Below are 24885 nucleotides of genomic sequence, written 5' to 3'. Positions count from 1 at the left end.
GTTTAATCAAGTTTTGCAAAGCCCTGTGTATTGTGGAGTTAAATGCTGTTATTATCCCAATTTTACAGTTGGGAAAACGGAAACTGACAGATTAAGTGACTTGCATAAGTACACACACAGCTAGTACGTCTGAGGCAGGACTTAAAACTATGGTGTATCCTGATGCCAAGTCTAAAATGCTATCACGGGACCACCTGGCTGCTATATCTACCCCTACCATCATCTCCAAAAGTCGTTCAGGGCTTAAAACCCACATGGCCACTCTCCTGGGCCTTGCCTTCCGTCACCCCCTCAGAACAAACAGTTCTTTCCCTCCTCCTTAAAGCTGTACTTCCCCTACCATATTATCTCCCTCAACTGGAGAACAAACTCATTGAGTGTCAGAGTATTTTTGTTTCCTATTTCTATTCCTAGAACTTCTGTACAAGCCTTGACACATATTAAAGACTTAGTAAATGTTTTTTTAAAAATTCATTCATTCAATGCTCTGATGTCAACTCTGTATATAAAAATAATGTTTTATTGTATCATCATATCTTTATAAATTCAACAACACAATAGTTAAATTCTTAGCGTTAGAATACTTCTGATATGATAGAAATAAAACCCATCCTATTTATACAATACAGCAAGGTAGCATATTGGACTGGGCCTGGAGTCAGTGAGACCTGAATTAAAATCTGGCCCCATGTACTTACTGGGCAAATCATTTAACCTCAGTTGCTTCAATTGTAAAATGGGGATAATAATATCAACTACTCCGCATTGTTGTGAACATCAAATAAGATAATAGTTATAACTTCTTAGCACAGCATCAGACGCACAGTAGGTGCTATATAAATGCTTTGTCCCCTTTCCATTTTCCCTTTGCCATTTTGTAAGTCTTATAGTAAATTAGACAATATTTGAGATATTACTTCTAATACTTTAGATGAGATAAGTTTTATAAAGTGGGATTCTCAGGTGGTGCAATGGATACATCACCAGTCCTGAAGTTGGAAGGACCTGAGTTCAAATTTGTACTCAGATGCTTAATAATTCCTAGCTATGTGACCTTGGGCAAATCACTTAATGCCATTTGCCTCAGCAAAAAAATAAAAATAAAAAAATAAAGTGGGATTCTTAAGATATTACAGATACTGGTAAGGTACTTAGAACTATAGGCATTCTGTTTCAGGTACTACTAAGTGCTTTTTAATTGCATAAACTATCTGGGATATGTAGGTTGATTTTTTTTTCCCTGCTGATATTGGTGACAGAGTCTTATTTGGTTAATTCAGTTGATAATAGAGTGAATGAGTCTGAGATCACTGGCAAGCAGTATGGTTCTGTGTTAAGAGCTGAATGTCCTTTCAAATCTTTACTAAGTCTGTGACCTTGGACAAGTCATTTGATCTATGCATGCCTCACTTTCCTCATCTGTAAAATATGGAGCATTAGATGGCAATATCTATAACTGCAATACTCAGCTCTTGGTTTATTCTATTTTTTACAATTTTTATCAACTAACAAACTAGCTTTCCTAAGTAATCAAAAAATAAACAGTAAATGCAAGTCAACATTGTCTCCCTTGGGTAGTCAGGAAAGATTTTTGTTTTTTGACAAAAGCTTTAAATGTAAGTAGATTAGGGAAGTGCATGTATGGGACAGTGAAAGGTCACAAACAGGAGAATCTCCTGGAACAGAAGAAGCAGCATGACATTGTGATAATAACTAGTAACTATATAATATCTACTATGTCCCTGGAAATATCTCTTTGGATCCTCATAGCAACCTTCTAAGTGCCTGCTTAGATGAGGAATTTAGATGAGGTAATTAAGATTTCTCCAGGGTCACAGGGCTGCTAAGTGTCTGAGACTGGATTTGAACTCCAGACCAAGCTCAGTCCACTGCAACACCTGTCTGCTGTTGTGGCTAGATTACTGAACCTGGCGTTAAAGCTGAGATCAGACCTCATCACTAATACTGATTAGCTGTGTGACTCAGGGCAAATCACTTAGGTTCTCTGGGTGCCAGTTTTCTCATCTGTGAAAGAAAAGAACTTGATGACTTCTCAACCTATGATCCATATATAACCTTATGAACTAGAAAAATAACAGGTCAAGGAGGTAGAAAAACAGCCTATCTATATGTGTCATATAGCATCCTAAACCCTGCTTATTATAGTACTACTACTATAAATGCAATTAAATAAGTCCCTAAATGCTAATTAGTTGTTGTCCTTTGTTCTCAGAGGCCATATCAAGGAGATGATGCAATGCTAATGGTACAAAATAATTGTTTACCTATCCTAAAATTAATTTAATGAATAATTTAATTATTCATAAAATTAACTTAATAATTTAATTTATCCTAAAAATTTACTCAAAAAGCAAATATTACACAGCTCAAAAGAATAAAGCTTCATAGTTTATTTCTAATAAGGAAGATATAGAAGAAAAGATATGGATTTTGTGAAATACACACTGAAGCATTCATCTCTGGAGTGGTGATTAATCATGATTCATTAAAAAAAAAAAAAACTCAAAGCATTCACAAAAAACCTCTCTTTCAGTATATACCTATACTGAGTACCTAACTGTCCAGTGACCTAGCAAAGGAGCACCTTCTCCATAGAAACAGATTTATTTAAAGGATATCTATGGGAAAAAGACATCTTGTACAGGTGTATAGTCTGAAAAAACCAAAAGTTCTGAATAAAAACAGATATCATATATTGGTTGAAAGATTTTGAAAATATGATTCCCAAGTGTTTTGATGTGCTAGTAATCTAGTTGTTGCTTTTTATCCTAGGAAATTCAAGTAGTACCTTGAAAAAATCAATTATCAAGTTTAAATACATTACTCTAAATGAACCTCAACCTCTTGAGCTACTAGTATCATGTTCAGAAAATCAAATTGGGAATCCCTCCATAGAATAATTAGGTAATATTCTGTGTTCTTTTTCATTTCAATCATAAGAAAACAGAGGAAGTAAATATTGTTGAACACAGGGCATTTGTGTATGTACATCGACTGAATTTTATTTGGATTAAATGTAACTTAATTTTTTCATTCCCAGTGAATTTTAACTAATAAAATATGGAGCCCTCCAGTGGCCAAATACTTGTATATCCCCATGGCTACAAAGATAAGCTTCACTGCACTGTGGATCATTTCCTGATATGCAACAAGTTTTTCCTTTGCACTTTGTAAGGGAAAAGTTCAAACCCAACCAAATTTTGTATTGACAATTTTTAAAGTAATTATAATGATCACCAAATCTACATACTAAAAGAGGTGCCACTATAGTAATACTAAACTGTTATCACTGTTATTGTAAAGAGCAAGAAATCTCATGTAAAACAGTTCGACAGTCAAAATGACAAAATATTCATAGCCATAGAAAAAATAAAAATAGGAACACTTTAATTAAGAAAACTTTTCAATCTGTTCATTAAAAATCAGTTGTGCATACAATTTTAAAGTTACTAATTTATATAATATAATCATCACTCCTGAAAATAAGATATATTTACTTATATTCAGTGGACATTTATCATTATTGTCAATATTTAGATAAAAAATACTACTAACATAATAAGAGTGTTCAAAACATCCTAGTCTTCTTTTAAAAGGCAGTTAAGTGGCATAGTGGATAGAGCATTGTGCTTAAAGTAAAAAAGACTCCAGAGTTCAAATCCAGTCTGAGGTATTAGGGCACTTATGGTGATGTTAACAAGGCAAGTCTATCTTTCCCATTTTCCCATCAGTAAAATGAGAATAATAAAAGCCCTGTTTCTCACAGTTGTAATGAGATTCAATATATTTGTATAAAATATTTATAAAGCACTTAGCTCAGGATCAGCCACACAGTAGGTACTATATTCATAATTGTGTACTTCACTCTTCTTTATTAATTTGTATTGAATAAACAAGTGATGAATTCATTGCATTTTGCAGTGATTACTACCACATGATACTTAGTTAAAAATTAATTACATTTATTACTGAACCAACAAGTATAGGTACATTCTCAGAATTTCCCTCTTAAGACCATTCTCTTCTTATAAAGATAAATGTAGTTTCCTTTGCATCTAGGGAACAATAAGAAAAATGCATCTAACTAAATTTCCATTGAAAGTAACCGAAACACAGAAGAGGAACAAAGATATCAATTTACTATTAATCATTCTGCTATTTTACTCAAAGGGTAAACCAGAAAGCATGATAACTAGTTAATTTTGTTTCCAAGGAATATAAAATTCGGATCTTCTCCCACACTTTCTATTGGCAGGGTGTGCTTGGGATAGTAGGCATATCTTTTACACATCTTTCTGTACTCTCCACCTCAGCTTTGCATTGAGGTTTGTTATGACTTCTCATAAAATATTCCCAAATTTGTTGACAGAACAAGCTCACACACACTGACAGAGCTGGTCTTTCCTTTACTTTTCTTATATCACCTAATTCCATCTTTCCCAACTTAAATGTTTTTAATTTATCTAAGAATTTTTATTTTAAAATTTATTTTAGTTTAATGAATTAAGAATTATATTATTTTAGTAAAATAAGAATTTTTTTGGTTTTTTTATTAATTTTATAATTATAATTTTTTGACAGTACATATGCATGAGTAATTTTTTACAACATTATCCCTTGTAGAATTATTTTTATTTATTTACATTTTAACTTATCTAAGAATACAAGAATTATAAATTAGTATAACTGATAATAATCACTAAACTATCTAGCACTTTAAGGTTCAAATATGCTTTATTTATGTGAATTTATATGGTCCTTGAAATACTGGGAATGAACATTTTCATCCCCATTTTCCAGATGAGAAAAGAGAAGATGGGAGAAGTTAAATGGAAATCACATAAGTTAAGTGTCTGAAATATTCCTAATCAGAAACAAGGACACTATCCCTTTTGCTACCTACAACAGGCAGTATTCCTGCATCAGTTCTTCATGAGAATGAACCAAGAGAAATACTATACCAAAATAGGCCTGAGACTCTCAACCCCAGAAAATATGAGTGCAAGGAGAATTTTGCAGTGAACTTTAAAAAAGAGCAAATTATTATTTTCTTTCTGTCAATGGTTGAGTAATAGCAACATATGCACTAAGAATAATTTGGTCTCTAACACAGAGAACTTGAAAGGACAAAATGAATGCTTCTTTACTCTTCAGGTTATCAGGGAGAACTAAGTGTTCCTTGTAAGAATGGGAGGTAGGGGGGGAGAAGAAAGGAGGGGAAGTGCTTCAAATTAAAAGATAAGGAAAAAAAAATCTCATGAGAAAGAGGGTAATCCTCATCTTTACCCAATGTGATAGAGGGGGGAAAAAAAGGGAAGGGAAGAAAGAAAACCAAAGGGTTGGAGTAAAGTAATAGGTCCAAAGCTCTGCAGCTTTTGAACTCCAAGGAATAATGATATGAATTCAGAGGATTTCAGAGAATGCAAAAAAAGAAAGAACAAGAAGGAAAGTCCCTGATGCAAGTTACAACTAAATACAATGTACAAAATATCTTCTTGATAAAAACAAAAGGGAGGAATGTCACTCTGTAAGGGCGTATAGCTGAGATATGACAGAAAACAGCCCCCAAACTTTTAAACCTTCATACCACTAAAGATCTCTTTGGGGACAAACCGAGTAAAATGGTGTGGTGGATAGAGCGCTGGTTCTGGAGTCAGCAAAACCAGGGCTCAAAACTAGCAACGTCTATCTTGGTTTTTCTCCTCTGCAAAATGGAAGTGATAATAGCAGCACCCCGCAGTTGTTAGAAGAATAAAATGAGACAATAATTGTAAAGGGCTTACCACAAAGCCTGGCACGTAGTAGGAACTATATAAATATTAGCTACTATTATTATAATCATTACTATCTAAATGCAAGAATTGAACTTGACTTCATAGCTATCATTGAGCCTTGATAGTATGCAGAAGATAACTCTTACTGTGCATAGTGATAGTGGATAGCGCTGGATATTAAGACCTGTCTCTTAAATCTAGGAGTCAGCACATGCAAGAATGGTGAAAAGGATATGTGCGAGAACCAATGGGGGAAGGGGGAACCGTGGATTTCTCCTGTGAATAAACTACATATTATCTGAATAAAGGGCATAAATAGATTTCAGGAAATAGATCACAAACCTTCCATTCAGGCAGTCTGTAAGTTGTGAAGGGGGCCTTCAATCATCTCTTCAAAGTCTCTCTGGGACAAAAGCAAAGCAGTTGATAAGTTCTTGCATCTCCTTGATGGTAATTTCATTCTTCAAAAGATGGAGGAGTATTAGCCACTGTATCCTAAGAAGCTCTAGGAAAGCCCTAGTGCTCTGGAGCTCTGAATCTGGAGCTCCAAAGAAGACTAAGTTTGGGAACTGCAGGTCAGCTCAGGAACCCAGATGCAGTAGGACAAGCCCAAGCAGAGCCACCACTTCACTGAAATTAACAGCAAGGGGCAGAGTCTGGTAGGGAGGAACTAAAAATGAAGAGATAAATGGAAAAAGAAATGGACCAGGATGAAAAATTGCAAACATAAAAATGCCAGAAAATCCAGCCCAGAAAGAGAAAGTAACTTTGTAACAATTGCAAGGAGAAACTTGAAAGGGGAAAAAAAATGGATTTTTCCACAAGGACTTCATTGAATGCCTAGAAGAAATGAAGCAGAAGATTTAAAAAGAGGGAGAGGGAGGGGAATAAAGGTTCTGGAGGAAGAACTGAAGGAAGGAAGAATAAGTAGAAGGAGCAAATCTTTATGATATAATAGAATTGTTAAAAATTAAACCAAACAAATTAAAGACTCCATAGATTAACTTAGAAACATTAGAACAAAAGCAAAACACTGGAAAAAAATAGAACAAAATGTAATATATTTGACACTTTTAAATGACCTGAAAAACAGGTCAAGGAGAAATAATTTACTGGATGCCCTGAAAATCAGGTTTTTTGTGGGAGGATGGTTTTTTTTTTTTTTGAAGCCTGAGAACCATATTTAAAGAATGTATAAATGAAAAATTCCTAGACATCATTATCACAAATATGTGTCAGAGATATTGTGCTGTGTTAATAAATATGTGCTTTCTTTCTGAGACTACCCTGTTCTCCCCCCCCCCAATGTATCTTGTTTGCACATATTGTTGTTTCTTCCATTAGAGTGTAAGCTCCTTGAGAGCAAGAACTATGATCATTGCTATTGCTAATTTTGGGTTTTGTTTCAGGCTTTCTTTTATTTCTTTTGTTTTGCCTTTTCTTCACATCTTCAACATGTAGTACAGTGATGTTTAATAAACATTTTTTGACCAAATAGATGATGAGCAAACTCAAGAGTCAAGGAAAACCTAAAATTATAATTTAAGCAATTGGACTGGGATGCATGTAACATTTTAATAGGGAGGGGGAAAAAAAGGTGTTTTTTTTTTTAACAACTTTAATATCTTCAAAAGGTATTGAGAAAATTAAATAAGAAAGCAGAAGTACTGGAATGAAATTTTCATGTTTCTAAAAGAAAAGAGAAGAGGTATAGAAAAAAGAAAAAAGTGACAACTTTTTTTTGTTTGTTTTATTACGGAGTGCATATAAATACACAAACATGGAAAAGTACTGGGAGAAACAGGCATCAGATAAGGTTCATTCTTATCTGAAATGGATAAAAGGGAATTGAACAACATAAAGAGGGGAAGTAGGAAAAAAAGGGACAGGAAGGAAGTGTAAAAGGCATGAATCCATTGGTGTATAGCTGAACAAATTGTGATATATGATGTAATAAAATATTATTTATCATAAAAATGGCAAGAGATGATTTCAGAGAATCTTGGTTAATATGAAGTCTATGAACTGATGCAGAGGAAGAACAATTTGTAAAAGGACAAATATATTATAAAGAAAAACAACTGTGAATGACTTATGAATTATGATTGATACAATGACTAGTCATACCCCTGAAGGAGCTATAATAAATTATATTCTTGACCCAGAATGACAGACTCCATGGAGAATAAGATACACACTTTTGACAATGGCCACTGTGTGAATTCATTTCAATTCACTATGTTTATTACAAGGTGTATTTTTTTATTTTTCTTAATATTTAATTATGCAGGGATATCAGTAAGGAACAATATTAACATATTGATGGCCCAAAAAGGCCCCAAAATAATTTTAATACACAGAAAATAACAGAAGAAAGTTCAAAAGGAAACACAGGTAAACAAGGTAGTTTGACAGTTAATATATAGAATTATATATATATATATATATATATATATATATATATATATATTTTTTTAAAGCAAACAGTATGATTCATAATTTCATTTTAAAAAAATCTCTTTTTGGTATTTAATTAAGTGCCCTTTTTTTGGTTTTAAAGTTCAGAATGAAAAAATTAAGTTGTCCCAAAATGAAAAAAGCAAACATAAATGGAAACTTCTGAGAAGTAGTTGTTTGATCACTTACTGAGAATGCTATATACAGAATTCCTCTTTAGATCAAGTTTGTAGTAAATAAACTGTGATACATTTTAATAACTATCTCCTTCTGTGATTCTGCTGCCTGTTATATAAAGTACACAATGCTTAAATGACAAATGATTATATCCTGCTGTCTTAAAGGATTAGTATATTAACGACAGTCTGAAAATGAATGTAACTAAAGGAAAAGACATCCATCTCAAACAGTCCATCCCTTTTCTCTTCAAGGTTACTGATGAGCAGAAGACTGACATTACAATAGACAAGGTAGCCAATTTATCAGAATGCTCAGTTGTTAATGCTGGATTTCAAAAGTAAGGAATCTTTCACTCAATCAAAATGTATTACTTATCTGTAATTTTTTCATCAGGCAAATATGTATGCAATCCCAATAAATGTATCAATGTTTCAGATGCATCTAATATTTTAGAACCTGAATAATTCAACTCCAACAGAATTTAAGAAAAAAATATAATGAAGAATGCAACTAACTCTCTCTATTATATCCTATTCAAAGCCTCACTGGGCTGTAGAAGTGACCCTGGATTCTCAAAACCTAAACTAAGAGAGCTAAAGAAAGTGTAGCGTAACCCCTGATAAAATCATGGATTTTTTTGTACTTGTTTTGTTTTGGCTTTTGGAGAACCCTGACTATCCTTGTATCAATAATATTTCTAAATGGAAGGGAAAGGAGAAATCCCTAGTGTTTCATTTTGTCCAAAATGCTAAAAGTCAAAGGCCTCAATTATATTACACCAAGAATAAAAATTAATTCCACCCATGGATTCCCAACCAACCTGTCTCCTATGCTAATCTAAACCCAGCTTTTAAACTACAAAACTACTGTGATATTCAATGTTGGAAGGCCAGAAATCCTTTATCTACTTCATATCATTCAATCAGATCCATATGAAATTCCCAACTGATGAGATCTTTTCCTTTTGAAAATCCATCATGCTATTTCTTAAATGCTATCAAGATATTTAATTCATATCTGCAAGGATGTAATTTAAATCCTTTTTCTTCTATTCCATCCTTATTGTATATTGAAAATAGTTTTATGCCATCTTCTTTGTAATCATATATATCATCAATACCCATTAAACTACAAAATACTAATCCATTTGATGCATACATATACCATGAACTCATTCTTTCATCAAACATTTATTTTCTTCAGATATTTGAGGGCCTTAGATGAAATGAATGAAGAACTGGTCTGGAAGACTAGATGATTTTGATTCAAATATCATCTCTGACAAATACTACTATGTGACTTTGGATGAATCACTTAATCTCTCAGTGACTTACAGAATTCTTTAAGATTACAAGTTGCAGAAAGGATGCCCACCAATTTTGGCAGAGGGAGTCACAGGTTCCTGTGAAAAATTAGGCTAAGGTATCCTGAAAGCAGCTGGATAATATGGTGATAATCAATGTTCTGAAACTGATAACCAAGCAAAAAAAAATTCCCAAGGATCTAAAGCAGTGGAGAAGACCATCACCAAGAAGCACTTCAGCTAAAGTCCAAAAGCTGATGTTCCAAGAAGGTGTTTTGGCATATTGCCCTAAGGCTCACAAGGCAATAGCTCATAATCTTCTATCAAAGTTCTTTTTATCCAAGGAAAGTCATTAGCAGAATTCTTAAATCCCTCAACTTGCATTGGGATTTTCATTGCAAAGAGGAATTTGCTTGGTGGGCATTTTACATGTGGACAATGATAGAGAGAGAGCTTAAATCTTTTTTTCTTTAATTATGAAAGAAATACAAATAGCAAAATTGAAATGAATTTTAGAGTGACAAGCCATTGAGACTGTGAATTCTAAGAATGACAAAATCATACAAATGTAACTTTTATTTATTTCTAAGATGATTTAAAGCTGAAGGGTTTTATTTCAAGAAATACTACTACATCTCCTGACAAAAAGAAAGTCTGTGGGATATGGAGAAGCCCTTGGTGGGCATGAGCAGGGAGAGTTATATCATCAGCAAAGAACTGTGAAGAGGAAATAGCATAAAGCATGTCATCTGAAATGTGTGTTTAGAAATCAAAGTAGGAGGAACACACCTTAAGAATACATAACAAATGAACACATCAAGAGAGTTAGAGCAGGTTCCCCACCTTACTGAGTGGACTCCTTTCAGAAAATTTACAAGATAACCTGGATGAGAAGCAAGGATAAGTTGTGATCATCATAGAAGGGATCATATACCTTTAATAATAATAGCTACTATTTATATAACATCAACTATGTGCTAGGTATTGTACTAAGCATTCTGCAATTATTATGTCATTTGGTTCTCATAACAACTATCGGAGGTAGGTACTATAATTATCCCTATTTTATAGATGAAGAAACTGAGGAAACCTAAGATTATGTACAGGGTCACATTGCTATCTGAGACTATATTTGATTTCAGATCTTCCTGTCTCCAGGACCAGCACTCTCTACATTGAACTACCTAGCTGCTCCCCATCAATGATTATAAAAGTATCAAAGTCAAAAATATATTTCACAGATATTCTCTTTTCTTACTTTTGAAGCTTTATAAATCTGAAAATCTTTAAAAATAATATTGTTAATAGATGGAAGTATAAATATGACCTTCTCATATTACAAACCAAAGAAGCAACTGGAATATGATGCTCTAAAAAGGAAAGAATATTGGGATCCGTTCCCTCAAATAATATATTCTGAAAAAAAGATGGACCTTCAATTAAAAGGGCAAAAGGAAGAGGGATGGGAGTTTCATAATGGATTGGTTTTTGGAAAAATATCTTAAAAGACATCTTTCTTCAGGGAAATGTCCTATTTCCCAAAACTACAAAAAAACCTCAAAAAAAGAGTTAGTATGGCTCTCTGGAGATTGTTAACACCTAGGTGGAAAAAGAGAAACTAGATCCAGTGAGGAAGGATAGAGACCTCAGGAGAGGTGAGTAGTGATGGAAAGGGTAGGCAGTATGATTGGTCCTTGTCAAAATACAGGTTAATTCTCACTATACAATTTTCCCTCCAAAAAAATTGATTTTTCTAAGAGTAAGACACAAATGAACAAGTTCCATCAAAAAAGTATATACAACTAAGAAAAGTATGGGGAAATGAGGTTATATCTACAATTGATATTGTACTAATTGAGTACTGGAACGGAAAAGAGCACAATTTTCTTAGAGAAGCCTTACTTTACATAAGGGACAGAGAATAGAGACAAAACAAATGAAAAACTAATGAAGCATTTATTAGGAAGTTATCTCAAGCAAAGTCTTATGCTAAGCATTGGGGAAACAAATAGAAAAGTGCAAGTTCTCAAGGAGCTCATGTTCTAATGATGGAGACAACAAATATGGAAAATTCCATTTGAAAGTCAATTAGAATGGTCTTACAGCCCTCAGAGTTCAGTGGCAAAGCTCACTGTAATGCCTCATCTTTAATGTCATTTCCACTGATAAAATCTTATGTGTTTCTAAAGCCAAACCATTTGACAGTTGTACAAAGGTTTTTGGCAACAAGAACTTTCTTCAGTACTTGGGGGACTCTGACACCTGCAGAAATTGTCAGGTCCCAACTCCATAGGGGTTGCTTCCAAGGATGATGGTTGAGGGGCAGGGAACCAGACTGAAAGTATTACTATTCCTAGTAGTACCACAGTCAGGGCTCTGAGCTATCTCCATCAGGGATTGATGACTATAAAATGTTGAGCCTATGAATAATGGAAGAACAGAATTCAAAACAGACTTCATAATGTAGTTAACTCCACTTTTTAGTCAAGACTAGAAAACCACTTTCTTGAAGGGAAAGTTTCAAACAGAATTTATGATTTGGGTAATTATTAGACTAAATGACTTCTGAGTTTCTTCCCAACTCTAAGATTCCAAGTGTCTTTGAAAAGTAGGATATGTTGCCATAAGGACAGTGAAAATTTTTGTTTCACTTCAGCAACCTTTTTGTCTGCAAATCTTTTATTAGTTGGAATTTTAAATTGTACTGCTATGTGCAAAATACTTAGTTTTTGGCATTTAAGTATCCATATTGCCTAATTTCTTAGGTTTTCAATTGATTTTCAAAAGAGATTCTTAATTGGAGGGCAGCTAGGGGACACAGCAGATGGAGTGCCAGCCCTGGAATTAAGAGGATCTGACTTCAAATCTTGCCTCAGATACTCTATATGTGACCCTGTGCAAGTTACTTCTCTGTTTAACCTCAATTTTTCATCTGTAAAAATGAGCTGAAGAAGGAAATAGGAAACCCCTAATGGGGTCATGAAGAACTAGATATGACTAATAGACTAAAACAACAATAACAACACTTAATTAGACATAGGAATTCTCTCAGATATTCTAAAACAACCTAGGAATAGCACATCTTAACTGAACAATTTCCAAATCTCCATAGTTGTACTTCTATCAATATGAGATTCAGTTCACTGATTGGATACCATTACTGAGAGGCATTAAGGAATTACTGCATGTCAAATAAGGACTTTTCTGGAAGGACATTCAATTGAAGTCAAAGGACTACAAAACTAGGTAAGATACAAGTCTGAAATTTCCTCTAAGACATAAAGCAATGTTTTTGTTTTTAGTTTTACTAAGTCAAAAGGGATACTAAAAACCTATTAACCCAGGGAAGAAGTTATATTGACACTGTTAGCAGAGATGAGAAATAGCACAACCATTCTAAAAAAACATCTTGAAATGATTATTAAAATTATTAAATTAAAAATTTTTAAATTTTTTTAAAATTTATTTTAAAATTATTAAAATGTTTATACCTTATGACCCAGAAAACTTTATGCTACAAATGACCCAAAAGAGGTCAGAGACAGAAGGGAAGAAAAGATTCCATATATACTGAAGTAGACAGGTAGGTGGCTCACTAGACCTTGAATCAGGAAATTTAGCCTCCGACACTTACTAGCTGTGTGCCCCTCAGCAAATCATTTAATCCTCTTTGCCTCAGTTTCCTCTTCTGTAAAATTAAGTGGGGAAGGAAATGGCAAACCTGTCCACTATCTTTATCAAGAAAATCCTAAATGGGATCACAATGAGTTGGACACAACTGAAGTGACTGAGCAAGCAGCAACAATAAATATATTAAAGTATTAATTTGAACACTTTATCTGGTAGTAAAGACTAGGGGAAAAAAGATATCCATTAATTGGAGACTGGATGAACACACTGTGGTACATGAAAGGGATAGAATATAGCTATACCTTAAGAAATAACTAATATGAAGAATTCAGAGAAGCATAAGAAGATTTACATGAACTGATAAAAGAGGAAAGTAAAAAGACCCAGGAAAATAGTAACAATATAACTAAACTACAATAATGCAATGTAAGTAAATAGCATAAACTAAAAAAACAAAAATTCAGATAACAAAAAAGGTTAATTTTCTGTAATTACAATGACCAATCTACACCTAAAAATAAGTTGAAAGAATACATCTCCTTTTCTTCATTATAAAGGCAACAGAATATGCATTTGAAATATTGCATATCTTGTTAGATACCATTACTTGTGCCCATTGGTTTTTGCCAGGTTTGTTTGCGTTTTTTTTCCATTTTTGAACAAAAGGAAGGTTCATTGAATATATAATAAAAGAGGAATATATCAGAAATTAACATTTTAAAAACACCAATACAATGGATTAAATTATTAGTTCATTTAGAATTTACTATAGGAAACTAAAATTTGAACAGAAGAAGAGTTTCCTTCTGATTCTTGAAAGACAAGCATAAAGAGGCCAGGAAGAGAAAATCCATTGGTACCTGCCATGGGACAAAAGAATCAGGAGAGTTGAGGAGGAGGGGTGAGGGATAATGACTGCCTCCAGAAGCAAAGATGAAAAAGAGATGACTCAGTGAAAGAGGAGAATAGCTAAAACAGACCAGGACAGGCTTATGTTTCATTTAAGGCCAAGGTTACCTATTACTATCTTTAAGGATTCTTACAACTTGTTAACTTTCCTTTTCTGTTAACCTTAAGTCACATCTGTTTTCCAAAAAGTAAAAACTCTCAAGAATCTTTAAAAAAATAAAAAAAGGTTGGTTATGTGCTTGGTCCAAAGGCAATATAATGGGAGAAATTGGAAACCTGCTTCTCTATTCTGCAGTAAATCTGAATTAAAGGATAACAGGTAGAAGAAAGAGTGGTGAAAGAGATGGAAAGAAATCAGAAAAGAGTTACACAAAGACAGAAACCCTATTTTATTTTTTTATAATTTCTCTTAGTAATATTTGTATATACAACAGACAATTAAAAGTTTCTTGAATGCATACATACATGTATGTATGTATGAATGAGAGAGAAGAATCATCCTCTGGATAGAAAATGTTTCCCCAAACCTGCATCTACTTACATCACAAAAATATTAGTTAAAAAGAAAATTACATCAAATGCAATCTAATATAGAATCAATCTATCAACAGCATTTTTGAGTGATTATTATGATTATATATGCGACAAATGTGAAAGAATCCTTGCTCTCAAGGCTCTTACACTCAACATATGCAGTCATATGGTAACTAGGATTGGGGGTGGTAATAGCTGCTTGAGGAACTAAGAAGGACCTCATTCAAAAAATGGTGCTTAAGCAGAACCTTAAAAGAAAAGAGGAATTCCAAGAGGTAGAGGTGAGATTGCAGACACAAAAGACAACCAGTGGAGGGGAGTAATGTGTAATAATGCTAGAAAAGAAGGATGGAGCCAGGTTGTGAAGAATTTTACATTCCAAACAAAGAGAAGTGTTTATATTTCATCACACACTTCTCTCTCTTGGCTCCAATACAGACTCTGGATTTTTCCATCTCTTCTCCAACAAACAGCCTTCTCCATCCCTGTGGTCTCTTCCTCTGATTGGTGACTTTTTGCCTAGGACCATGACTTCAGACTCTCAATGCTCACTTCTCTCCTAGGTCAATTCCTGACTTTCTAGACTTTTTCACTTGCCTTTGAATGTGCATCACTCTGCCCCTCCAACCTTTCCCAGTTCACTTTCATGTTTTGGTTCTTCCTCAATAAAATATAAGTTTATTGAGCATAGAGATTGCCTTTTTGTTTTTAAAAATGTATCTGTATTCCTAGAATTTAATACAATGCCTGGCATATAATAAATACTTAATATTAATGTGGGCAGCTAGATGGCACAGCAGGTAGAGCCCCAGGCCTGGAATCAGGAGGACCCTCCTGAGTTCAAATCTAGCCTCTAAAACTTACTAGCTTTGTGACCCTGGGCAAGTGACAAGCTTTATTGCCTTAGTTTCCTTATTTGTAAAATGAGATGGAGAAGAAAATAGCAATTCAGTTCGGTATCTTTCCCAAGAAAACCCCAAATGTAGAGTCCTAAGACTGAAAGGACCTAAAAACAAACAATAATAAAATGTTTACTTATCAGTTTAGAGGTAACAGGAAAACACTGGCATTTATTAGGGAGTGGGAATGTGGTCAAGTTTGGACTATGGGAAAATCACTTTGCTGGTTGTGGGGAAGATGGATTGGAGTAAAAAAAGATTTGAAGCAGAAAGACCAATTAGGAAGCAAAGGCCATAATTCAGTCAAGAAGTGATGAGGGCCTAACCAGTATAGCTATATAAGTGAAGAGAAAACAATATACGTGAGAGATGTGTAGATAGAAATGACAAGGTAGATAACTAATGGGATAACCTAACTGCATACACCTGAGAGACTTCAGGCAAAGAAAGAAAAGGAGTTGGATTTTGAGTTAGTGGAAGTGACAAAGGGAGGTCAGATCCTTGGTTCAAAGGCAGGAAAAATGGTTGCTTAAGAGCAGCGAGTGCTCAGGTTATCTGTGTAGATATTTTTATTATTCATAGGTAGGTAAAAACAAGAACAGTTCTTTCTTTGATTTATAGAATTTTTTTTTTTTTTAAAACGCAAGTTCATTATAAAGGAAGCTTGATGCTCAGAGGAGTTATAAATTAAGGAGTCACTGTATTCTACTTCAACTTATACAGAGCTACATTTAATATTCAATAATAGTCTCAGAAATAGCCTAAAAAATTTAAACAGAGAATGAAGCATCAATATGTACAGCTTTGTTTATACAGAATATTTAGAAAGAATACAGAGACTACACTGGCTGCACTGAAGTAATCCAACCCAGTCAGGCCATACCTATTAACAGTGATATCTCCTAATGAAACTATGGTATTTAAATTCTAATTCTAATGAGTTTGAGGATCTCATTATTACAGTTATCCACTCTATAAGCATAGATAACAATATAGCCATGCATTTTCATCCTGTGTAAATTTTATCAATTTTCCCACAAATCTTACATAAAGTATCTACCCAGTAAACTAGAGTTCTTTCCCTTAAGTTTCTCAACAACGCATGGGTTTCAGAGTAGCCTTTGTCTATTCTTTTCACTGTGTGGAGCCCACCTCTTTTCTAGTCATGTATTTCCTGAATGCTAACTTTCATGTCACCTCACAAGGACAAGTCCCCGTAACTATATCATCCTTACATTAACAATATATCTCTCCATTGATCTTTGGACCACTTAAAATTTTAATTCTCCAGAAAGAGAGAGGCTCTGAGTCATAGCCACATAGAATCATCAGAAGAATGGTGGTAATATAAAGATAGGTTTCTGTGTCAGGGAGCATCCTAGGGTTATGGAAAGTACCATTTCCCAAATGCAATCTGCCTGACACTCTTTCCTCCTGTTCAATTCGCTGGCCAACTGCCTGTGCCCACAAGTTGCTTGAAGAAGCAGCCAAAAGTACAAGATATCTGAATAGATGGATTAACTCAATAGGTTGAGCAAACAACTGTGGGAAGCCCTATCTGACAGTCTATTATTCCTCACAAAACCATCTTGTGGTTATTTTATTTTGCATATATTTACATTTCGTTTTTATTTTTATTTTTATATTTTCAGTGCCTAGCACTGGGCATAGTAGTAGTAGTAGACTAGGGCTTGTATCTGTAAGTTGTATGGGTTGTGCAAAGTCCTTAAAAACAATTAAAAACAATTTAATAATAGTCCCAGAAAATTGTGGGGAGGATGGAGAGGGATGGAGAGGGAGGAATAAGCGTTGTTACAGCACTGACTATGTGCTAGACAGTGTACAGTTTTTTATATCTTATTTGGGTCTTACATCCGACTAGATTCTATAATTCTGTTTTACAGTTTACAAGCAGAGAGTTAAGAGTTAAGTGACTTGTCCAGAATCACCCAGCCAGACAGTATCCAAAATCACACTTGATCTCAAATTTTCCTGACTCCAGACCTATTTACTAGCTGCCTCTAAAACAATGACAAATCACTACTACGAAATCAGACAACAGACTTGAATTTCCTTTAGTTCTTCATTAAGATCTACATGGATTTACAGAATAAAAACCTAATTCCTATATAACCTTGCATTTCCTTAAAAACAGTGTTCTACAAGTTAATTAGCAAAGGATCAAGAATTTTACATTACACAGCAAAAGTGTTCAACTCAAATAGAAACTATAGCCATTCAAGGATTCCTAGAGACCTCATGTTAGCTTGGAGAACCACACAGTAACATTTTATCTATCTTAATTGTATTTTTATTTATTTTGTTAAATATTTGCTGATTACATTTTAATCTGGTTCAGGTCATACTCGGGAGAGCACATGTTTAACAGGTGATGCTTACGGGCACATTAAAGAATGCCTATTGTTTGTTTTATTTTTATACAAATTAAATTCTAGTTTTACTTCATTTCTACTCCCTCCCTCGGCTCCATATTTAAAAAACAGCCTCTATTATAGGGAAAGCTATGTGGCACAGATGATAGGGTACAAGGCCTAAAGTCAGGAAGCCTCATCTTTCTAAGTTCAAATCTGGCTTTTGATACTAGCTCTGTGACTCTAGACAAGTCATTTAATCTTATCTGCCTCAGTTTCCTCATCTGTCAAATGAGCTGGAGAAAGCAATGGCAAAGCAGTCCAGCATCTTTGCTAAAAGCACTCCAAATGGGCTCACAAAGTGTCAGACGTGACTAAAACAAATGAACAACAACGAAGCTATTTTTTTCTTCCCTTGGCTTTCAATTACCCTTAATTGTATTTTACTATTATCTTATAATTTTGTGAGACAATAAAGTCTTTAATAACAGCAGGGGACTAAGTTCAACTATAACTACTGACTTGTATAATCTTACCGTCACTTCACCATGCATTTCTCATCATAAATTAAGACTCAAACTATGTTATGATGTCACTCTTCTAGTCTATCTGTAACCTAAATAACACAAATGAATTCTATTTAACACTTTGGGGGTCTTAGAGATGCTGACTTTATTAATAAGGATAAGATCAGCAACTAGATCTGTGATTTCATTAGGTATATGGAGCTTTCATATCAAGAAACCTGCTAATGCACCTTTTCTACAACTTATGATCTCATTTGCCTAGCTGCTTAGAACACTGAAATTAAGTGACTGGCCCCAAGTCATCATATGTCAGATGTAGACCTCAAATCCCATTTCTTCCTGATTTTGAAACCAACTATCTATTCATTACTCCATATTCATCTCATAATAGATATTAATACAGTTCTAAGTGTTTCAACTAGAATATATTTTCTTTAAGATCAAAGTTCATAATGATTTTATTTTAATCTGGTATGTTCTGGAATCACAGAACCCCAGATTCAACAGATTAAATAAATTATCAAAAAGCAGTTTAGGGCAGTAGAAATAGTGCTGGAGTTAGACAGGAAAGACCAGACTTGCATCCTGCCCCTAACACTTAATCAGCTCCCCTCTGTAACAGCTTCCTTATCCTTAAAATGGATACCGCAACAAGACCATGTAGCACATCTCCTTGCTAGTATTTTGTGAGGAGCAACACACAGAAAGGGCTTTGTAAACCTTAAAATATAATAAGACTTGTTTTTGAATCTCTAGCACCTAGCATAGTGCCTATCATACAGCAGGTACTTAATAAATACTTGTTTAATTGAAATATCCGATTGTTACTATTTCTAGCCCCAACCAATCATTTTTCAGATAAGAAAATTGAGATAGAGCAGAAAAGTGATTTCCTATATAGTTAAGGATCTAGTTAACTAAGAAAATTGGTGTTGCGACAGTAGCTGTTAGGAAGGGGTTAATAAAATGTTTACTTAATTTCAAAAATGAAAAGAAGCTAGCACAGTAAAGACCTTGGTTAATGTAACAGTTGAGGAATGGGTAATTCCAGTTAACTTTTCTCACAAACTTTTTTTGTCCCAATCCTTATTGTTGAAAACCTTTCAAAAATTTTTAATTCACTTGGTTGTCTGACTAAGTAAAGCATATACACTTAATAAAATTATTCATTGGTGATTAAAAATCTTGCATGGTTTCTGGGATAATATTTGGAATGTCACTTTTCATAGCACTGTACTGAAAATGCTGGAATTCAGATAGTGCTAAACACAGGATGGGCCCCAGGAAGTTGCTTTTTAAAAACTTCAAAGTCCTGATATCTTTTTTTTAAGGCAGTAGAGGGAGGGGGAGAGGAGAAAAGCTCCTTCTTCCAAACTAAATCTAGTTCACTGAGGTTTTATTAGTTTTCTATAAAAACCCAAATTTTTCTATAGCTATATTAATCACTTTTAAAATCTGTTTTTCTTCAGGAATTTTCCCTTTTACTAAGACAATGGAGGCTCAAGAGAAATCCTTAGAAAATTAAAGACAAATTCCCAAATTGGGGTAAAAAGAGTCTTTTAGGCATATTACAAGTACAAATTAAAGAAGGTATAACTAGATAACGTTTGATATGAATAAAATCTCAGTATGAATCATAAGCTTAAGATGAGGCAATAGGGTGATATGATTTAAGCTATATTACGGGAGGGAGAGTATTCAAGACTAAAGTGAAAATCATTCTCCTCTTTTCTGGCCAGACAACATCTGGAATATTGTGTTTAGTTGTCACTAATTTACAAGACAGTGATTGCCTAGAACAGGTTCAGAGTAGAACCACCATGGCACATGAAGATCAACAGAAGATAATAGGGACATTTATCCCAGGGAAGGAAAAAATATAATTGTTTTCAAGTTATCTCAAGGACTGTCATGTGAAAGACGGCTTAAACTTGTTCTGCTTATTCCAAGAGGGTAGAATTAAGAGCAACAGGTAGAAGATTTCAAAATGATTTAAGAATATACTTCGTAACAATTAGGAATGGCCAAAAAAATGGAATGGGCTGCCTTGCTATGTAGTGGGCTCCTACTTTTTGGAGGCCCTTGAAAAATGCCTGAAATGCCACCTGTTGGCTATCCTGTAAAGCAGACTCTTGTTCAGATTTAATTAATGGCCTCTGGGGAACCTAAGATTCTGATTTCCCCAAACTCTTTGGGCAAGGTGGTGGTAGGAGGTGGGAAAGAACGAAAAGTTTAAAAAAAGCCAACATATTCACTTTGTATCTTAAGACATTTGTTGGATTAAGAGTGACTTTTAGAGAAAAGACTATAAATAAAGAGCTTGATCTTCCTTTCTCCTTTACATAAAAATTCACTTTTAGCAGGATATGACTTTCAAAATGAAGGGGAAAATTTACTTTTGAAAAGTTCTTAGTCTGCTTTTGTGGAGGTGGTACTTTAAACTCACACAGAATCCTTTTCAAATATTCTCTCTAAAATTGATAGTTTATTTTCTACGTATGCCCTAAAATTCCTTGTATAATTAACATATTTTTCTACTTTTAGAGATCAGTATTTCCAATAAATTCTTTATAAACCAAATAGGATGAAAGCATTTATATCTAAACCACTATTCTCCGCTTTTCTTTTGGTGTTATGTTTTTATCTCATAAAAATGTTAAACTTTCCTACCATTCCTATCTCTTTTGGAGAGATAAACACACATATGTGCCAATTCCTTCAGGCTTGAAAATTATTTAAGGACAATGACATGCATCAGAGCAGAATATCTCTCTAAATTTTGGTGGCACTTAACTGAAATTCTATAACTTTAAAACTCTAGATCAAAGAAAAGCACCAAATATTTCCTTTCACTTTAGCCATCTATCATCTGAAAAACTCCACATAACTACCCTGTGGGATTCCCTAGGCTATGGGGTGCCAATAATTTATTTCTTTTGTCAGGTGACTCATAAATAATGAGCTAAGTATTAAAAATCATTCTCCTGTTTACCGAGATCGCTATCCAAAAGAAGCCTGGATGGATTCTATGGATTTAACGATAGGATATGACTTCACACCACGGCTACAAGGAGGATTTCATGAGTATGGCAGAAGTGTGGATGAAGCACATCTTTTAACATTAGCTGGTTAACTGCACCGTGTCCCATGGAATGTTTGCCTTTTTTCCTATCAAAACCCTAGGGAGGGGAAAGAAAAAAAAAAACAAACACCCGAAGGCCTTAAACATGTCTGAGGAAATGCTAGGACTCATACGATCTGGAGAGCCACCATTCATCCACTTCTCAGTTATTCAAGCACATACCTCTCACAGAAATGTTTTCAGTGCAGCAGTCTACAGAGGTGGTTAATAACACCGGCATGATGTGACAACAAATCTCATGATGATTTTGCCTTTTTTCCCCCAGCCTCTGTTTTTGTTTTTTTACCTTGTCCAAAAAAAAAGAAAAGAAAAAGCCAACACAAAACCCACAGCCGCCACCACCACAAAACCCGCTCCAGACTTATGAAAATAATTCTTTCAGTAAAGAACACTAGCTTTATAGAAACACAGCTTTCATGAAAAGCAGGAAGCTGATCTGAGCAGCAGAGAAAGAGCAGGGATGGGGCGGAGCAGAAAGGCACTGAGCTGGGGGAGAGCGAAGCAGTGACAATCCTGGTTGCATAGAGTTACTTATTGACAGTCTAGTCTAATATCACAGACTCAGGAACACGGGAGCAGAAGCTCTGCCATCGCCTTTTCTCTCTTTTAGAGATCTCACTCGATTTGGTAAACTCATTGCACTCTTAAGAACGGGCCTGACAGCACAGTCAGAGAGAGCCTTTATGCAGGGAAATGATGTAAGCTTCCCACCTCCCACCGGCCCCAGCTCTGCCAATCCACCTCAACTCTGACCTGTTAACACCCCTTCCTCCAATCCCTGGGTTCTCGTGACTAAAGTCTACCAATCTTGCCAAGCTGTGTTCTGATGTGGGGCATAAAGCATTCACTATGCATTCTAAGGGGGTCATAACTGGGTTACCAACAAATTTCAAAAGGAACATGTCTTCAGAAATGGATTAAATAACCTCATTTCATAAAATAACCCCGTAAACTCGAAAGGGAGTGGTGATGGTCAGAGTGGAACAATATGTTAAAAGAGAATTTCAGTGACTCGGGTAAATTATCAAAAGATAAGGGATAAGAACGCTGGAATGGGAATTAGGAAACCTTCATTTTAGTCCTGCTTCTGAGACTCCGTTTCCTGATGTGTAAAACAAGAAGTCAAACTATTCTTTGATTCTCTTCAGTTCTATAATTTTATGATTATGAGAGAAACTCAAAAGAACTAGGACTAAGACTAAACAATACCAAACAGTATTTTTCAATCCATAATGAGAAGCTATGACTTGATTTTCTATATTTCTTTAAACTACTTGAGGCCCGGCCTTCAGATATCAGTGTTGTAAGACTGGCAAATGTGAGCGAGACTGATGAAAAGGGTGATGGTGGAAAATTCTATAGACAGATCATGTGTAAACTTCAAAATAAGGAAAATGCTACTAATGAGAAAGAGACAGAGACACAGAGAAAGAAAAAAAAAGAGAAAGAGAGAATAAGTGTTTATGCAATTATGATTTGGACTTGACTTACATGCCAAATAATCTTAATAAATTTATTTTGGTCCAGATGTGACATGTTTTATCTCTGTAGATGAAAATTTTAAAAAAGGAAAGGAGCTGTTAAGAAAAAAAAAAGTACTTCCACATTTAGAAAGAAGAAAGGAAGAAAAGGAGGAAGGGAGAGAGGAAGGAAGGAAGGGAGAAAAGAAAGAAAAATAAAATTCCTCATTAAGAAAAGTTTGTAGAAAACGCAAGAAAGAAGATGAAGAAATGAAGAGGAAATAACTGAAAAACAAGATGGTTGACTTATATGACTATTGCACCTCTAGATCTATAATCCTATAATTAGACTTCTGTGTTTCCCCTTTCTTCCAATATGAAGAAATCAATCATAAAAATCTCCAGTTGTATACATGTTCAATAAAAGACTTTATATATATATATGTGTGTGTGTGTGTGTATATATGTACATATATGTATGTATATGTATGTATATATATATATGTGTATACATATATAAAAAAGAAATTAGAGCTCAAGAAACTCAAAAGAGCAAAAGAGAGAATGAATTATTTAAAAATAATGAAAAATCTTGACACTGAAAAATAGAATGGCAGAATCAAAATAAAACAATGCAGAAATGGAATAAATACTTGAACAAAATTAAAATACTGCAACATGATACATGGCATCTCAATGAATTAAAGTAACAGCTTCTGAAGAGGTAGGTAAAGACAATCTTAAATTTATTGATCTCTCAGAAAAATATGCAGTGAAGCAGTCTGAACATCACTTTATTTCAGGAAATCAAAAAAGAAAAGTTTCTCATCAAATAGTAAAGAAGAAACTAGTACTAAGTTTCAGAAGACCAGAGTTTAAAAAAAAAAAAAAAAAAAAAAAAGTCTTACCAAGCCAAGAAGAGGCAATTCACCTATCAAGAACTAACTGTTCAAATCATGCAGGGGTCCTCACAGGTGACCAGAAATTAAAGGAAAAGAATAGACTTAAGTTTCAAAATATCATACCCTGTAAATTTGCATGGTATGATTAAGGAGAAAAGATGAGATTCCAATAGAATAACTGACTTCCAATTATCCCTCCCAATAAAATCGGAAACCAGTAGTTAGTGCCTTTGACAAACAAATTCCAGATACAAAGGGAATTCCCTGTACCATGGAAAAGACTATGATTAAATCAGTTGTTTTATGTGGCAAAGAAGAGATAAGGTTTTTTTTGTTGTTTTTTTTTTGTTTGTTTTTAAGAACTCCCACTCTAAGAAAATAAATTATTAAAACAAAGAAAAACTTTCTATGTTCCCATTTCATGAAGAAATGGATCAATAAATTCTTAGAACCAAATCACTAAGAGTTAACAAATAAATAATAAAAACCAAATCACTACATGTCAACAACACTCAAAGAATTGAGGGTGGTAAAAGGATGGGGATTTTCAAAGCAAAAGATGGTTAAGCAAACTGTTAATAATCAAAATAAAATCAACTGATCTGGAATATTGTAGAAATATCTATGATCAGAGAAGAGATTGTTTCTATATTCATATAATATGATTAGAAAACCCTAGAGAATCAATAAAAAATTAATAGCTTTTTAATGCTTTCAGGGAAATAACAGGAAAAAATATAGGCATAGGAAAAAAATCCACATTTTTACACATTAT

The 24885-nt window shown here is 34.1% G+C and overlaps 1 protein-coding gene across 13 annotated transcripts in view; it reads right to left on the bottom strand.

Moving 5' to 3' along the window:
- Nucleotides 1-24885, bottom strand: part of BBX (BBX high mobility group box domain containing) — a 349253-nt gene that overhangs the window by 239469 nt on the left and 84899 nt on the right. Inside the window, exon 3 of one of the 13 annotated variants that reach the window (XM_074301107.1) lies at nt 24117-24187. The exons of 10 other annotated variants lie outside the window; for them this stretch is intronic. The gene's annotated coding sequence lies outside the window, so the exon portion shown is untranslated. Of the gene's footprint in view, nt 1-21910; nt 23565-24116; nt 24188-24885 lie in introns of those variants that run through there. 2 more of the 13 variants (XM_074301106.1, XM_074301110.1) reach the window with 2 other exon arrangements.

Source organism: Sminthopsis crassicaudata, chromosome 3 (assembly GCF_048593235.1).
Source record: "Sminthopsis crassicaudata isolate SCR6 chromosome 3, ASM4859323v1, whole genome shotgun sequence".
In the NCBI taxonomy this organism is placed as follows: Eukaryota; Metazoa; Chordata; class Mammalia; order Dasyuromorphia; family Dasyuridae; genus Sminthopsis; species Sminthopsis crassicaudata.
This window is presented reverse-complemented; position numbering and strand designations above follow the sequence as displayed.